We start from the raw sequence: 15763 nt of genomic DNA, 5'->3' as shown, positions 1-15763 counted from the left end.
TAAGCCTAAATGAGACAAGTTTGGCTAGGATTATATCGTACAATTCGCATGCAGTTTCGCAAATAAAATATAATTCTTCTTATTCAGATCAGCGGTCCATCAGGTATTTTAATCTTCATATCCGTGATATCTCAGGTCGAGGACTCTGCATTAGAAATGTAACAGTCTTTGTATTGCATCGGTATTCTTCTTTAGAGTTGCAGAATTGCATCAATGGAATGCATTTCTAAGAGAGATTAACTGTTACGACAGACTAATAACATGTCTTACGTACTAACCCATCTACTGGAAAAAAGTTAGCTGAAGTTTATCTGCTCTTTATGTTTTAAAATAAGGCAAACTCTTGCATTATTCATAGGAGCATCCTGTCACAATCCATGCGAGAACTTTCACATGTACTTACACATCAGCACTGTTAACTGATCCCCAATACATAATGGCCACAGGCATTAGGCAGGCAGCCACTGTCTGAATCCAACAGTGATCTCATATCCACTATGGATTTATGTGATCTAAACATGACATGTGCATCTGCAAACTAAGCTTTTTTATCATGCATGTATAGGTGTCAAGCAAACGATTTTGCTGATCTCTGTGCGCATAACACGGTTGCATGCTGAGGTTTGTCGCATCTACCTAACTAATTATAATAATTGATCTATTTTCCCCCTTACACTTTAGCGAAAGCTTTTCATCGTCTGCTTATGTGTCTTTTAGCTACCAAAATTTAAATTTTAGAACTCATTTTAGGGTTGATCTTGTTTTTTTTAATCGTATTCTATTATATGATTATTTTAAATCACTAATGAAGTTCTGAACATAAATTATTTTTACCTGTTTTGTTTATTTTGCTCGGCTTATCAATCTTAGCTCAAACAATTGGCAACTGGTAGGTTCATACGAATCGTTAGCTTTGCTAGGTAGTGAACCGGAATGTTGCTGAATCGGCTTATCAATCTTATACTAATTTTTCTCCAAACCCCTTCTAAGATAACCCATTTCATAGGAATTGTAAAGGAATGGGTAGAAATCAATCCTTTATTTTAAAGGGTTCCATATGGTTATTTTCTATAGGATCTGTTCATATTTTTTTTCCCTCAAAGCAGGATTGAATTCTATGTGACAGAGAAATACATGAATGTCTTGAAACTGTTGTTTGGAAGGCAGAAAGAAAACATAAACGTGAACTCAACATATAAGAAGAAGAAAACATGACGTAAGACCTTATAAAAATTCCTCTAGAATACTCCGTTTCATAGGAATTTATAGAGATCAATCATTTCTTCCAAAAGGCTCTGTAAGTTCTCCCACACGATTCAAATCCAATAGAATTTCTATATCCCCTCCTTTGTCACTACGGTATGTGTGGCGGGAATAAGTGTTATCCATCCATGCCCTCCCCTCTGTATATATGACTTTCATTCTAATCTTTTCGCTTATGATTATGTTTATAAACTAAAATTTAAATTTTTAAACTTAAATTTAGAGTTGATTTTTTAGACTATTTGTTCGTAGTTTATTTTTCAACTTTAGCTTTTAAATCGCTAAAAACACGTATATAAAATTTTTATTTATAAATTATTTTGTATTTGTAAATATATCTTTTCACTTTTTTTTCAATAAGAAACCAAAAGATACTCCTTTTAGCGTTTGGTATTGCATAGAAATGCAGAATCATGCTGGGCCCACAGATTCCACAATGCCATCTCCATCTGCACGCAGTAAGCTAAAAGGCAGAGGAAGAGGGCCCTGCTTTTGCTGTGTGTTTATTATCTATTGCTAACTCTGCTGAACACGTATGAACGCCTAGATTCTCATCTCCCTCTGCAATCTCTATAACTAGTGCAGTCCCACGGTTTATTCTAGCAAAACAGATAAGCATGTTGGATAAGAGAAGATTATGCTTTGCTTTAGAATCACAGCGTTGTGGGTCTGAACTGAAGTGACAAGTGCCTCACAGTCAGGGTCCAAACAAAACTTACTCTTTGGATTACAAATTTGCTTTTCTTAGTTTCTTTTCAGAACTCCGTGCTTTCTATGAATAAAAAGAAAATATTATATACTATTGTCTAATATAAAGAAAAAATATTTTCAATGAAATGTGTTACCCATCTTTTGCTATAAGAATATTCATCTTAATTTTATTTAGCTGTGTATTTAAATTGCATTGATTTTTAATATTAATAAGCTCAAGTGGTAATTTGCAAAATTTCAAATAAAAGTAGATGGGCAGTAGATACACTCTTAGCACAACTATCTTCTTCTAAAGAAATATGGTACAATAGAAGTAGGTGGGATGCTAGATTTACTGTCATCACTGTTACTTTCTTTTAAATAAATGTGTTATAGATATAAAATATTTTCCCATTGAAATTATAGATATATGCAGGCATTTAATTATTTTCTTTGGAAATTCTTGGATTTCCAAACTTCCACGGGCAATTATGTTGTGGCACTACAGCAACCTATGTGTTTAGACAAATATTTTCCCATTGGAAATATCTGAAATATGGGGGAATTTAATTATTTCCTTTAAGGTTCTTGGATTTCCAAACTTCTGGTGGGCAACTATACTATGGAGTTCCACAGGAACCTATATGTTTAGACAAGTGTTTTGAAATTTTGTTATATGCCTCAGTCTTATAGATGGGGAATATCCCATGAAAATCATCCCATAAGTGGAAACCCTTAAAAAGGAATATTTTTTCTAAATTTATGTAAAATAGAGACATATATAATTTAGCCCACGCCTACACTCGTCTGTAGTAACCTAGAACACCTTTAGGTTTGATTTCTATGTTTGTACTTATTTGCACAATTGTACACCTATCTTTTCGCTTTCGCTGATGCTTATAAGTACCATCTCCGTCTCAAAATAAATGAATTCTTGTGTTTTTATAGAAATTTTGACTTTTTGTCTTATTTGAAAAAAATTTATAATTAATATTTTTATTGTTACTACGTGATAAAATATGAATAAAATATGAATAGTACTTTACATGTGATAAATTTTTTTCAAATTTTTAATAAATTTTTTAAATAAGACGGATGATCGAACGCTCGACCTAGAAAAACCAGAAATCCCTTTTTCCGGGGACAGAGTAGTAAAATTTAAATTTTCAATCTTAAATTTGGAGTTGATTTTGGAAGTTATTTTTTCACCAAAGTCTATTTTTCAATATTATCTTTTAGATTACTAAAAATATAAATATAAAAGTTTTATCCATATAAATTATTCTTTTACAAATTTTTCCGATCACCCTATTTAGGCGTAGACCAGGAATATGTACGTACATCGCAACTGTTGCTGATCTGAGGAAACTGGCACCGACAAAGACTAGTAGACTCGCTGTTGCTGCACAAGATTTCATTAATGACGCAACTGTTCCTTGACAATAATAATAATCTCCGTACGCTACCTACAGTTGGTGAACGGTCTGGTTAATCAATTAGCACCTAACTAGGGTGTGATGCGACGTGTCATTTATAATAATCCCATCAACGAGTATTCTCACTGTAATTTAAAATACTACAAGTAGTTTCAAACTATTAAAAAATTAAAGTTATAATTTAAATAACTTTGTAGCCCTTTATTTGTATGAAATAGAAAGGATGAATATTTGTTTGTTAGATAGGTAGCACACTTATTTGGACAAGGGTAAACACCGGGGTTCTAAAACAAACATACATTGACAAAGTAGTTAAGGATAGCGAGGTAACAGTTAGGATCATGGAGTGTACTATGCGAGTATGAAAGACTCCACACCCAACAAAGAGGCTTAGTTAACTTATGGTTATGGCCAACGTGACCGTAATTAAGCTGTAAACAAAGCATTGCTTATGGTGGTTTGTTATCCAGAGTGGGTGTTCCATGACTACACCTTTGTTGACGAAAGCCCATTGGTGAATTTTTTTGATTCCATGGATTGGCAGTGGCAGTGGATGGTGATACAAAAGGGATGATTTTCCGAAGATCCCAACTTATGTAGTTTAACTCCACTGATTGTAGATTCAAAGAGAGCTTTTTCTTTTCCTTCTCCTCTCTTCACCACCACGCCCTAATCATTGCCATTAGTTTAATTCCCAAACCTGAGGTGTACCCCTCATTCGCTGCCCTAACTTATTCCCCTCCACCTCGATTGCTTTTCTGCCAATCAGAAGCTGCAAGTGCCTGTCACCTGTCTAGTAGAGAGGGCAAGGGAATTGGCACTTGAAACTGCCCACATCTTCCTCTTCCATTTCTCCCCCCATGCCTAGCTAGATAGCAAGCTATCTATCATCCTCTCAACCCTCCCAAGCTTGCTCATTGATGGCGGCACGGCGCGGCGGCGATCGCCGGCTCTGGGGAGCACGGTGCTGGAGGCTGCGGTGGAGGAAGGATGGCTCCGGTGGTGGTGGAGGTTTAGGTGTAGGGAGGCTCAGGAGGAGCAAGAAGATGATCATCACCTGATGGATTTGCTGCTAGTGGTAGGCAAGTCTGATTCTTGGCTGTGTGGTTGAACCTAATTGGAAGGGGGTGTCATATGCAAGTCTGATTCTTGGCTGTGGTTGAACTTAATTGAAAGGGGTATGATCCTTCTTTTTTTTTTCCCCTCTTCTCCTGTATCCACCTTAACTTGTGTGCCTGAATGTGTCCTGCTGTTCTGAGTTTTTTCCTCTTGAGTTGGTTGGTTGGTTGATTGTGTCCTGCTGTCATTTGTCTGGAGCTGTGTTGGCAGTGCTGTGTGGCATGGCCATGTGTCGTGTGCGTGTGTGATGTGTTATAAAGTCAAGAGAAGGGAAAGAAGAGATAAGTGGATTGGGAGATGGAAGAAAAATGCAGAGATTTGTGATTATTTTCCACATTCTGGATTAATTTAAATTTGTACGCGAGGTTTCCATGATGCGATTCGTTTCCATGCTCTTGTCATATTCAGATTCTTTGCGCCGACATTTGGCGTGTTCAACTAGTTGCGAATTGTTGAATCGTCTCTTCCTCCCTCTCTCGTCTCTCTCACAGCTATAATTATCATCAGTGGTCTCAGCAGCAAGTCAGTATTCTTAGATCAGGGAGCGAGAGGCGTCTCTCTCCGTGTGTGCATGTGTGTGAGAGTAACTTGCTTACTAATACCTCCGTTTCAAAATAAGATTATTTTTCATTTTTCCGTGTCTAACGTTTGACCATTCGTTTTATTTAAAAAAATTACGATTAATATTTTTGTTCTTACTGGATAATAAAAGAATAGTACTTTATGCGTGACTAATTTTTTAAGTTTTATACAAATTTTTCAAATAAGATGAATGGTCAAACGTTAAACGAAATAAGATCTTTTTCGTTTTTTGTGTCCAACCATTCGTCTTATTTGAAAAAAATTACGATTAATATTTTTGTTCTTACTAAATGATAAAATATGAATATGAATAGTACTTTATGCGTGACTAATTTTTTTAAGTTTTTATACAAAATTTTTAAATAAGACGAATGGTCAAACGTTAGACACGGAAAAATGAAAAATGATTATATTCGGGACGGAGATGGAGGTAGTACGGGATAATTGTTTGGGGTTTTTTTATAAAAAAAGTCAAACGATATATTTGTAAACCAAATTTTATATATGTATTCTTAACGACTTAAAAGTTAAAGCTGAAAAATAAATTTTGGTGAAAAAAATACAAAAATCAACTTAAAATTTAATGTTGAAAATTTAAATTTTATCTTATAAATGTAAGCGGAAGCGAAAAGACGAGGGTGTTATTGTTGCAGCATGTACAACCTATTCCAACTGAGCTGTGATGGGTGATTACTTTTGAAGGCAGTCTTTCACATTTCAGTTTTCGCTCTTTCAATATTGAAGGCATGCAAGGTAGATCCTGTAAAATAAAAATCGCATATAGCCACTCAGGAATGGTAGTCCTAGTTGGCATATTTTAGTTTTACTAAATAGTCAAAAGAAAAAAACACTTACTCCCTCGGTCCTAAAACATTTTTTTAGATATAATTTTTAATCCTTCCTCGTATTAAAAAATTACGATTAATAATTTTAGTTTTATTAGATGATAAAACATGAATAATACTTTATATGTGACTAATTTTTTTTAAAATTTTTTGAAAATTTTTCAAATAAGACGGATGGTCAAATGCTCGACAAAAAACCGAAAGTTGTTTTTTTTAAGGACGGAGGGAATAGTTTTTAAGTAAGATAAAATGGGGGCAAGTACTGCCAGCAGGTTAGCCCACGACCATCCCAGGAAATGAAATGCATTCTACTTCGTTATTAAATGGTTTTTGGACGAAATAGTGAAACACATGGCAAAGGTATACTGCTTTGAAAAAAAAAAGAGAAAAAACCAACAAAAATTTGAAGCAAGGAATATTAAAAAAAACCAACGACTAAAAACTAGCAAATAGAAATAGGGATGGCCGTGGATAGATCCGGATGAAATTTATATTTGGCTCTTGTTTAACTTAAATGAACTAAGTTTTGGTTTTAATAAGGGCAATTGCAAGTTTATCAACAGTTTTAATTGTTACTGCAAAACTAACTCTAGAAAGCTATAAAAAATACTAGAACCGTCATTCTAGTGATATCTAATGATATCATTGTAATATAGAAAAACCAGTGACAAATATATAAAAGTTTATTTACAGAAATCAACTTAGTTTATTGAGTTAAATACTACCTCTGTCCTGAAATATCATTTTTCAGTTTTTTATATAATGTTTTGACTCTTCGTCTTATTTGAAACTTTTTTGTAATTAATATTTTTATTCTTACTAGATGATAAAGCATAAATAGTAATTTATACGTGACTATTTTTTAAGTTTTTTTACAAATTTTTCAAATAAGACGAATGATCAAATGTTGGACATAAAAAAACGAAATGAAATTATGGGACGGAGGTAGTAATCGACAAGAAATGCAACGAAGCAATAGACTGCACAATCATATACCACCACAATTTGACCCAAAAATTTGACATATTAACCCTTTTAGAAAACATATTTAAAGAATAGACATGCCAAATTACGTAAATGAACCGTCAGCTCAGTGTAATTGAGGTTGTTGCTTAGCTATAACGTCTCAACCCTACTAAGTTTGGCGTTGAGCTCCTATCCGACATGGCGAAAAATTATCAAATCATCGTATCTATGCGTCATCGTCTTTGACGCTGAGATTTGTACTATTATATAAATGCGTAGACCACAGGAGCAAAGATGTTAGTTTGGTGCAGTGGCCGAGGCCTTCTGATCGATGCAAGGCAAGGGTCATGGGACTGAACCACTATTCCCCCGTCCTTGTGTTATTTTTTTTTCTCTATCTTCCTTCGCTCTTTTCATATTGTTTTGATACATAACATGATTCATTTATAAATGTTTTAGTTTGAATTTATGAACATAAAATACTCTTTTAAACATTGATGTGTTTTATTTTAAATTTAAAACAGTCTGAAAGAAAATATATTAGCATGTCGCAAATATGATAACTTCAACTATAATTATTTTTTCTTGATGAAAATTTATAAGGGGTGTATTACATGCTTCTTTCATATGAAAAGATGACATATACTCCATATTGTATGGTAAAGTTGAGAACCCAAATTTATAGTACTATGATAATATATACAAAATTAATATCCTTTATGAGAAATTGAAAATGGTGGTGTAATATGTTTCTTTCATATGAAAATGACATAAGAATTTGAGAACACCATACAGTAAACTTTTTTTCATATATTTTCATATTCAAAATAGAATAAGCTTAGAAATAAAACATGTCATTTTTTAAATAAAAATACTAGGGCAATAGTCTCGCTAGAGACAAAGAACAAAAAATATAAACAAGAGGAGGTAAACAGCGTTCGTACCTAGATCATTGAGTTGAAGGGCAATGCAGTCCACCTGCTCTATGCACCCATATAATATGCTGCTTGTTGGTCTAGTTCCATCGACTATGGCGTTGAGCTTTGATGGTTTTGGCGGTTTTTTTTTGATAGGGCCTCAACACCAATGTCAGTGACGCTGAGGCGTTATAGCTTAGCGTTAACCTCAACGACACTGAGATGATAATTTATTTTAAATTGGTTTTTAGCACAATCTATTCTTAACATAAGTTTTATAAAAAGATTAATATATCAAATATTCGGACAATTTGGCTTTATGTAAGAAGACATCAAAGAATAGTGCCAGATGTGATTATATAACTACAAAATTAAAAGCTATAGAAGATAAAGCATGATATTGGGAATACCAGTGGTTTCAACATGAACCAAACCTCGAGAAAGGAAGTTTGATTGAGAGAGAGAGAGAGAACAGGCACGGCCTCAGGCTTGCACTTATATGGCGTTACTGACACAAATGCATAATTTTAACAAAGAGTAAGGGTTTCTCTAACAATTATAAAACAAACAAGACACACCGAAGCTGGAGGAGAATACAACTCTTATAACAAATTTAATAGTAGAGCCAACTACTACTTATAAACTTATAATATCATGTATCACAGTATAAGGTTACATTAGTTTTTTTTCTTTTTTATATATTTATGTATCTATTTTGGAGTATTCGCAAAGATATAGCTCTTGTATGAGAACCACACCTTGTTTTTCATTCTCTCTTTACCATATATGTATATAGTTGGATCGTAAGAACGTTCTAGCTAAGCTATGCGTGCTCGATGTCTAGAGTTGTGTGTTCTCCTTCATCTTGCAAACATCCTTTTTTTTAGCTATGCAAGGAGCTCTTATCCACTTTATTCACGGGAAACACTATTAAGTAGATTGTTTTAAAGGTTTTCCTACAGATGTTAATTAACTAAATGAATTTTAAAATCGTTCACCTTAACGCGAACATCCTAACACATCATATTGCTAACTATTAATACAATACTCAAGTATTATTTACTGCATATGTGAAACAAATTAAAGTCCATGAATTGAAATCTGCAAACCCTAAATATACTCTTATGGTTTCAAATAATTATTACTAGCTACTATTCATTTGTTAAATTTAACATCTCACCTTTTCTAAAAAAAATAATATATATATACCTAAAAGTTCTATATTAGTAAGCCTTTTTTTTACCATTCTTAGAAAGATATCTGAACGTGTCATGCTTTCGCGTGTAAACAAATATACCTCTAAATACTTACTCGCTCTGTTCCAAAATATAATTATTTATTAGAGTTGAATCTGGTACCAAAATATATACTAGTCACTATTCATAGTAACACTTGTCCTATCAATCATTTCACATTCAAAATTCTTCCTATTTTACTCACACATGTCATTCTACCCCTATCCATTTCTTATTTAGTAGTGAGCATCGTAGTCTTTTCTTTTCAGCCTTAATCTCTGTTAAACAAACCAGAAATGCTTATATTTGAGGACAGAGGTACGTACCTAGAGCTGCCAAAATTTTACATTAAAAATTTGATACATCTAGATATATCAAAAACCATAAAATTTCTCATATTAATAATATGTGATGTGCCATATATTAATCGTTTAAGTTATTAATGTGTAATGTTAAAATAGTGTTGGTCACCGGTGAAAGATTTTCTTGATTAGATTTGTCAATTGATCAATGTATATGATTTATATATATGTCTCTATCAATTAGCATTCATATAAATTCAGGTAAAGTTAAATAATCTCACATTAAATAAAGGAGGGAGTAAATGAGAACGGAGTAAGCACGGAATTTTACCCAAACTATAACTTTGCCCCGGAGAAATAGCAATATAAATTCAGCATTGTACTGTACTAAGACCTGAGATAATCCGGCCTGGCCCAATTAGGTCCAAAATCTATTTTGGGCTGTGTTTAGGTAACGAATTCGCCTGTAATAAACAGGACTGGCCCAAACCTGCCCTTAATCAAAACCTGTGGATTTACTATTTACTACTATGTTTGTCTTAAAAACATGAAAATATCTAAAGTTTTCTTGGGGTTGCATAAGACTAGAGATGATCGTGTGATCGGTTAACAAAGAAATCTAGATGAAAAAAAATTAAAGGAATGGCTGTGATTTGCTGAGAAATTAGCAAGTAGGTGAGATGTTTTCATATATTCTTACACAAAATTTTAACTCTAGATCACTAGCTGCTTTTTTGCTCATAAGATTATGGTTAAACCAGCGAATACATATAACCAAGATCAATAGAGTGATCGGTTCACCCACGGAATGATCAGACTTCTTTTTCTTTATCTTTTTTTACAGTGACCCAGCCGACACTCAGGTCGTTGTAGGTGTCACGTGAAACGCCACTTTGTTCACATGGGCGATCGATACGTTTTTTCCCCTGAACAGCATTGCCCCCCATCGTTTGTCTTTTTGAATTTTTTTTAAGAATTAATATTATTTTAATCAAAATTCGCAAAAGTAGAGGTTATTCGGTAAAAATCTTAAATTTAAGGGTCTATCGAACGTTCGACTGGGATCTATCGAACGGAGGGAGTTCGACAGGGCCCACCACCCGTTCGACTAGTGAGCCAGCCGGACTTGGCCTACCAAAGTTAGACAGACCCCTGTCGAACTTTGGAAATTAGACAGGCCCCGTCGAACATGGGCAGTTCGACAGACCCTCTGTCGAACAGGGGCAGTTCAACAGGCCCTGTCGAACCGTAATGTTGGCGATCTATTCCGATCTCCTCTCCAGTCGACTGCTAGCCGTTTGTTAGGGGTCCTATCGAACTATAGCAGTTCGACAAAGCCCTAAATTTATGATTTTTCACGGATGCCCTCTAATTTTGCGATTTTTATTAAAATAATGTTAATTCTCAAAAAAATTGTCTTTTTCATAGATATAAATTTAAACATAAAATAATTTATAAATAAAAATTTATATATGTGTTTTTTCTATAAGTAAAGACGGGTAAATAAATTTTAATAAAGAAACTTAAAAATAAAAAAATTGGCTATAAGTTTAAGTAAAAGCGAAAAGACGATAATGCATATGTATATGTATCCTATCAGCTCTTTCAATTTTAAAATAAACTAATTTCAAAAGTTTAATCTTTATCCTAAAATAAATAAATTTCTACATGCGTACGTACATACTATCCGTATATCAAGAATTATTTTCTTTCAATATCCATTACCAAACTCATCAACAAATATTACTTTTATATTAATATAAGAGTATTTTCCCTGTTAGTGTTGCCTTTCAATTCTAGGAATCTAATTTTTTGGGACGGTGAGAGTATATGTCTCCCTGTTTGGATTGGAACGGATATGTATGTACATACAGATAGCATACAGATAGCATATAGGTAGGATAAAAGTTAAAAAGTTATGGGTGAAAAAACAGATTAAAGAAAGAAAGCACCAGCAGCTATATACGGCCCATTTCTCGTTACCTTTGGTCTATTGGCTTGATGCTGACTATTTTTTACTTATATTGTTTATAAGCATGTGTAACTTATAAATCACATAAGAAATAAAAGTTGCTTGAAACTAGCTTTTAACTTAATAGTGTTATAGTACCTTATGAATTTAAAAATGTCTGAGTAGCACCCAAGATCTGAGGTTCAAATCTCTATAAGAGCATAAATTTCATCTAGGGTATTTAAGGGGCTAGGTCCTCTACTTGGACTAAGTTTCCGAACAAAAAGAAATATCTGCATATATCCAGTTGGATATAAAGGGTGGGTAAAAAAACTCTTCTTTAAAAAAATAAATTTAAAAATGTCCAATAAAAACTATCTATTTATTTAGAAATGGGTCTTTTTGGCTTATAGGCTGGCTCATAAGCCAAAATAAAAAAAGTCACGTATGTATATGCTGTTTGTTTATTGGATCCCTGGAAAACACATCAAAATACGCCGAGCTAGGTGAAATGTGAATGTTGGTCGGCCCACTAGAAAATTAAGCACATCCATTCTTTTGCTTTTGCCTATGCCTATAAACTAAAATTTAAATTTTTAACCTTAAATTTTGAGTTAATTTAGGGTTTTTCATCAGTTTATTTTTTAGCATCGGCTTTTAGATCGCTAAAAACACGTATAAAAAATTTTATTTATAAATTATTTTTATTTACAAATATATCATTTGATTTTTTTTTTCCGAAAAAGACAAACAACTACCCCCAAAGATTCTATTCCCACCCACCTAACTTGGTTTCATCCTTACATCTTACCCCATCTGTATAAAAATACAAAAAAATACAAGGTGTCTTGTTTTCATAAAACTAATATTAATAATATTATTTTAGCGTGTCATGTGTGGTATCATTAGATTTGAATTTAAACATATTTTATATGATATTTTTGTACTTGTTGATAATGTATTATAAGCATATCAAGTGCACTATTGAAGATCATATAAATAATATGCATCTATTATATTTTTATAAGGAGTAGACTAATGTCATTCATGTGAGTTGTCTAATTTTGTGGTTGTTTTAAATAGAAATATACTCATATTTAAAGCAATGCCAAGCTGAATCCTAAATGGGTGGGTTTTTAAAATTTAAGTTCCGTTGGTATTGTGGTAATATATTGCATTGCTACAATATTTTAGAATTTTTTGCAAACTGCATTTCTTTTAATCTAGTGCTAACCTCAATTCTAAAATATAAACATTTCTGGCTACATACCTAGGCAGGCTACATACCTAGGCAGAAGGTCGTCGCTAGAAATATTTACATTTTGGAATGGATGAAGTATATTGCAAATAAATATAAGTTTTATTACTGTATGAAAATATAAATAAAAATAATTGGGAGGGACTTTAAAGTTATCTAATTTAATTCAAAAGTAAAACAAGCTATAATAATTTACTTTTAATTAGTGCATTAACTTACGAATGAGAACGCACGTTAACTTTTAGCTGTGGAATATCATTACGATCTTCTAAGATACTATAAAAATTCTAAAGATATAAGATGGCTACGAGAGACGAGGACAAATTATATCCGCCAATTATAGGCGAAGCCAGCTGAAAATGTCAGCGTGGCCAATTAGATAGCACATGGAATTATGGATCGAAATAAAGTTTTAGTAAAGATTTTAGGAATTTTGCTAAGGTAGACTGATCCCGGAAAATAGGCTAGCTCCACCCCGCAAATAGGTTAGGGATGTGATATGCCACCCTGGAAAATGTTAGTTTTAATCTTCTCATTCTTGTCACCTTATTTAGTCTCAATCCTCCACACTATAACAACAATTTCATCGTAGAGACACTTTAAAGACATTTTTAGCATAGTTTTAGGATGTTTGTGATATCTATACGGTAAATGTATTTTTTAGGCGCTCTATGATTTGCCTCGGGTGTAAAGGTACTGTTTTAAGGTATTTTAACCTCCCTAGAGGCAATAATTTCTTCGGAGGTTGTTTTACGTACTTAGATAACTAAAATGTACTAGTTCCGTCCCATATTAAGTTCATTTTTAGTTTCTAGATACAATATTTTGACTTTTCATCTTATTTAAAAAAATTGCAATTAATATTTTTATTATTATTAGATGGTAAAACATGAATAGTGCTTTATGCGTGACTATTTTTTTTAGTTTTTTTATAAATTTTTTAAATAAGACAATGGTCAAAATATTGGACACAGGAATCGAAAAATGAGGTTATTATGGGACGGAGGTAGTAGGCAACACATGAGCTATGTATACAGACAAACAAGTAATGAGACAATGTTAAAATAGTTAATTTGGTGAGATAAAAATGACTTACTCAAGATGTCCTGAGTTAAAGGATTGATAGCAACAAGGAATAGCATTTTTTTCTCCTTTTCATAATGATTATTTTCCATGGTATCTCCTTTTCATAATGGTTTGATATGGTACGTGGTGGTAAGATTTAATCTATTCCTTTTAACATGGATTTCTTTTCATACTGGTTTGTCGTTGTATACACAGGCTCTGTTTAATTTCTCTTTTTTGACAATCGTTTTCTTTTCGTAATAGCTTGCGATGGTAGTGGTACAGTTTAATTTCTCATTTCCTCGATTGTTTGCTATGAGAGTAGTATTGTTTAACGCATTAAGAGAATGCCTCTACTTATGAACATATGCCTCTTGAAAATGTATTTGAAAACTAGCTATACAGTATTTTTTTTAAAAAAATGCCTACATGGTGTTTTTTTATACCGATATCGAATTCGATCGTTCATGTTTTCGCGGAGAAATTAATACGTAAGATTGTTTCCTAATTTTTTTTATTTTTGAATAACTATCTATTAATTTGGACCACACAGGAAAATAAAAGCACATACAATGACGCATATATATATACCTCCTAGGTCTTACAAATCAATTTTGTATGTACTAATGTACGTATATATACATGTATGATTGGGTGCACACATATTCTCGATCGCCGGCCGATCGACGGCGACCGGTGCATATGTTCCCAACCGCCCTCCGCCGCGGGTTGCGGTTGTGGAGGAGGCGAGCTCCACGTCTCGCATGGCCGTCCACAATTAACCCGCCATGGTTTCAACTCTTTCTCGATCTGCCCTGATCCCAAACCTACAAAGAACAAAAAAAAAAAAAAAAGATGCATATTCTTCCAAGCACTCCCAAGCTGGGCTAGCTCATCATCTTCTCCATGATACCTAGCTAGCTCATATATAGTCCTCATGGCCCTAGCTTCTTGCATCCTCACCTAGCTAGCTACTCAAGCCTAGCTAGGAGCTTCAGTTCTGAATCTCTCTCTTCTGTCCATGCATGCAGATATGTATGAGCACAACACACACAGTCGTGATTAAGGAGTAAATTAATTGGCTCGAGGGAGAGAGAAGCATATATATAGCTAGACACAGCTGATTGTTATATTTATGTATATATATATATACAGTAATTACTGGATTATAGTTAACTGTATATATATGCATGTGAGTTAATTACCAGCTGGTTTCAGTCACTGATCACCCATAAGGTAGAACTGGCTGTGGTGTCAACGCTGCCTCTGCTGGCTGGTTGTTGATTAATCTCTCTCGATCGTGTACATAGTAAGTCTTCTCTTCGATGATATCACATGCATGCATGTATGTATGTATAAAGCTAATATCATACGTACAGTACTCTTTACATGCACTGAGATCGATATGATAGGGTGATTATGTATATATACCTTTTTGGAATACAGTACAAACGCATGCAAACGTTCGTATAACACGGACACTCAAGAGTGATTATATTATTAATTGCTTGTGTTTGCGCAGTTTCGCCTGGGTAGCTAGCTAGCTGCATATATATACGGCTGCTTCAATTAATTATTCCTGAATATATGTGCAGACAAAGGCTAATGAATTCCCTAATATTGCGTTGAATTGGAAGTGTCCATATATAATATACAAATATCTCTGTCCTATTGCTAACTGCAATTAATTAGCATAGCTGAATTTAGTGCTACTTCTTGTTAACATAGTATATCTGGGACTGCATGCATGCATGCATGTGCATGAGCATCCCATACTCGATATACATATAGTTCATTGATCTTGTTAATTATCAGTATTTAATAAAGCATTCTTTTGCAAATAAGTATAAATCTTAAAGAGCTAGTCATATTAGTTAGTTATAGCTCACACATCTCTTAAAACAAGTTTAATAGTAGAGCTAACCATGTACTAGCTATAATTTATCTAGAAATATCAATTGTTAGAGTTAACATGCATAATATATGAGTTATAAGGTTGGTTATATTTTTATCTTCTCTCCTTCTCACTTATCTAGCTAACTTTTGCATGAGAGTCAAGATATTATTTATCTCCTCCAAAAAAAATGTGTTTATAGTTAGCTTATCATGTTATTTTCTTCTAATTAGGTTATAA

Source organism: Oryza brachyantha, chromosome 10 (genome assembly GCF_000231095.2).
Source record: "Oryza brachyantha chromosome 10, ObraRS2, whole genome shotgun sequence".
NCBI classification, from domain to species: domain Eukaryota; kingdom Viridiplantae; phylum Streptophyta; class Magnoliopsida; order Poales; family Poaceae; genus Oryza; species Oryza brachyantha.
This window is presented reverse-complemented; position numbering follows the sequence as displayed.